The sequence below is a fragment of the Meleagris gallopavo genome, chromosome Z, assembly GCF_000146605.3.
Source record: "Meleagris gallopavo isolate NT-WF06-2002-E0010 breed Aviagen turkey brand Nicholas breeding stock chromosome Z, Turkey_5.1, whole genome shotgun sequence".
In the NCBI taxonomy this organism is placed as follows: Eukaryota; Metazoa; Chordata; class Aves; order Galliformes; family Phasianidae; genus Meleagris; species Meleagris gallopavo.
Genome location: NC_015041.2, coordinates 38317284 through 38321237, shown reverse-complemented (window position 1 = coordinate 38321237; position 3954 = coordinate 38317284).

The following is a 3954-nucleotide window of genomic DNA, read 5'->3' as shown; positions in this document are numbered from 1 at the left end:
CAGGCAAGCAGCAAAGATCACAGAATGCTGGCACACATTGCTATGCCGAGGAGTTGTCAGCAGAAAGCAACAGTTCAAGAGTTGCTAGAAAAACAGCAGATAGTAAAAGATTAGTTTTGCTTCATTTTAGGTGGATTCTGGTGTTGCCAGCCTTCACAGAATGACAAGGGCAATGCGCAGTTTTGTAGTCCAGCAGAGTTCAGAGCCCTGGTAAGAAAGCAAAGCACTGCTTGGTCAGTTCCACACAGGCACAACAGTTTAAGGGTTTGTGTTCATTCCTCTCTCAGCTAGACTGTTTTCCCAATAACATCTTTGTTACTTTTTGCCATAAAACAAAAGGTCGGGTTTGATGTTGCTCCTAAAAATATTCTTCTTGTTCTGTTTGTTTATATAACCCCCTTCTCTTTCCATCTGATGGCTCTGCTGCTTAATGCCAGCTGCATGCAGGATGGTGAGAAGAATGACAGACCCCCAAAAGGGGCTGAAGAGTGGGAGGCAGAGGGGTGAAGGAAATAAAGGGAAAATAAGCAGAGTTTTGCCTCTGGCCATTTGCAAACAGCTTGTGAGAGCTTCACATCACACACATTGATGGGTAGCCTGTGGAGTCTAGGAACACACAAGCTGTCATTTCCTCACAAGGAATCAGCACTGCTAAACACTTTCAGGCAATGTGGGTGGGCGCTTTGGAAGACACGCTGTCTCATCCCATTCAGGAACTGCCCTCTGCCACTGCTGTCATGGCATGCTGGATATTTGTTGTTTAAGTAAATATACTGACTGGTGTCTCAGCCCTTTCCCAACCACTTCAGGGAACAGGAAAAACAAAAGAAAAGGAAAAAAAGGCACCAACAGCAGCTAAAAGCAACAACAAGATGAAAAAGTTTACAGAGAGCTCCAATGCCACCCACTAAGTCCCTCACAACTTACAAATAATTGGTGACCAAATGGCGTCACTAGAGGCCCCAACATTTTGTCTATTCTCGACCTTCTGATAGGAAGTCCATGGTGGAGGTGATTTCAAAACCATTTTTCCTGTCTCTTTCAAAAAGAAGATTCTGAGAAATAGCCACCACAGGACGCTTTAGTTTCCCCTATCTTTTCCCAAATGAACCTTTCAGGGTCTAGGTCAGTGATCAGCCTCAGCAAAACTAGAGGAATTTTGTCTGAATCCTTGTTGTCAGTCTGCCTCCTTGTTGCACTAGAAACTGTACTTAGTGTAAAAGGGGGAAACAAAATCATGAATCTGCACCTGTTTTGTTAAGGGTGCACAAAGGAGAATACAAATCAGATTGATTTTCATTTTACTGCATCCTCTATGCCTCTTTTTTCCTGTGTTGATGTTAAAGCATATCAGGAAAAGATGAAGTCAGTTACAACAGATTCTCTCCAGAGCAAGTAGGAACTTTTTACCTCAGCTAGCGCAGCACATGGATTTTCGCATACTTTTCTTTGACAAATCCATGGGTATTCACATCACCTAAATATAAACTCTTAGTTCACTAAATCAACTAGCTAGTTGACCTTAATTCCATATATAGTCACTGAGAAAAATTCAGGACAAACTAGAATACTTCCAGTGTCTCCTCTTTGAACTCTTCATCTGCATGATTTTCTGCCTCTCTTCTTCCCTCCTCCCTTCCCCCTCTTCGCTACCTATTCTGGAAGCCCAGGAAAACTTGCAGGATCTATAAAGTGCAAGTGATATACATATTTGACAACTTCTTCACCCACTGGTCTTTGTGCCTATCTGCTACCTGAAAACCATGCTCTGCAACAATCACCTCTGCCCTCATTGCATAAAGCTCACTTTGGGGAAAATTACTGACAGGTGCCAGAGATCACAAATGTTTCCCCATTGTTTCCCTCCCCAATCTTTTTTTGCCTATTTTGAGAGTAGACTGATGAACTTCAACCACAATGAGAGAAAAGATATAGATGAAGTCTGTTACCAGACATGTCCTACGTAGAGACACTATGGCTAAACCAAATATTTTTGTTGGTTTACTAACAAAGCTATCTTCCAGAAGTGCTTGATTCAGTGAAGATGTCAGAAATCATAAATGCCCATGGTGAATGATGGTGGTGGCTCATTACTTTCTCTCCTCTCTTAGTGCAGTTATTTATAAATAAACTGAAAAAGACTCCACTCACAGGAATCAGCCTCTCTCTCCAATAAACAATCAGAGCAACAAAGCTAAGCTCACAGGCTGGGAAGGCTCAAACTGTGGAATTTTTCAGAGACAGCAGCAAGAACAAGCAGGTTTCTGGAATTCTCTTCTCTGAACCGTCGACCTTTGCAAATCACTCTGTGCTCCAACATATTAAATGTGCGTGTAGAGGTAGACTCTGAGGTATGAATTTTGCCTGATTTCATTAGTGTTTGGAATCAAAAGAACTCTAACATTATGCAGACAAAATTCTTACAAAAACAAATGAAAGAACCACTCACAACACAAACCCATCCATTAGGAATGAACATTTCTACTCCTCCACTCAACATTTTTACATGCTCACAAGATTTACCTTGATTACATCCACTTTGATTGAAACAAAACCAAACTAAAACAAACAAAACTCCCTTAAAACAAAACAAAACAAAACAAAAAAACCAACCACCACAAAAACTACAACAACAGGAACAAAAAAGGGGGTCCACACACACACAGTAACTGTTTCATTTTGGATAGAACTTCAGAACTCTAATAAAAGGCACAAATTAAGCCTCAACTCTCAGATTTCTACATGTGCATAAAAAGACCTCATGTGGTAGATCAAGCCACTGCTGAGTAACAGAAGAAGAAGAAATAAGTGGAAGAATAGCAAATAACACATTCGAAAGCATGCAGAAGTCTTTTGTTACTGTACTGGATTTTATTTATTTCTTCTTATTATTATTATTATTTTTGGAATTAGGAGCACACAGCTTTGATTACAAATAACTGGAATAAATATTGCCCTTTTTGGAAGAGGTAACTAAGTGATCTTGTGTCTAGGTAATACAATCCTTCCTTTTAAGAGATCATCTATATATGTCACATATTAGCTCCTGAATGACCAAGAGATCAGTGTACAGAGATGCATTTCTAAGAGGTTGTGGAAAATGCCATTTCGCATATGTCATGTCAAATTTTGCAGCCACTTTTTGTTTCATATTTTGTGTATCACCTCACAACCTGCAGTTGACATGTTAGAAGAAAATAAAGCCATCCAGAGAGACCTCAACAAATTGGAAGGTGGGCATGAGTGAACCTCATGAGGTTCCATATAGCAAACTGCAAGGTTTTGCACTTGGGTCAGAGTAACCCCAGATGCATATACAGTCTGGGAGAAGAACACCATGAGAGTAGCCTATGGAGAAGCACCTGGGGGTTCTAGTGGGTGAAAAACTACATGAGCCAGCAGTGTGCTCTGGCAGGTCAGAAGGCCAATGATATCTTGGGCTCTGTCAGAAGAGGGGTGGGAAGCAAGGACAGGGAAGTGATTATCCCTCTCTACACTGCCCTCATGAGGCCCCACTTGGAGTACTGTGTCCAGGTATGGGGTCCCCAATAAGGAAGGATGGGGAGCTGTTGGAGAGGGTCCAGAGGAGGATCACAAAGGTGATAAGAGGGCTGGAGCACCTACCCTATGAGAACAAACTGAGGAAGCTGTGCTTGTTCAGCCTGGAGAAGAGAAGGCTGCGAGGAAATGAGATGGCATTATAAACAGGAGGGGAATCAACTTTTTACTCAGGTAGATAGTGATAGGAAAGGTGAAATGGTTTTATGCTCAAGGAGGGAAGGTTTAGATTGGATGTCAGGGGGAAATTCTTTACAGAGAGAGTAGTGAGGTTCTGGAACAGGCTGCCCAGAGAGGTTGTGGATCCCCATACCTCTAAATGTTCAAGACCAGGTTGAATGGAGCTCTGGACAAACTAGTACCAGATCTGGAGGTTGATGGCCCTGCCTGTGGCAG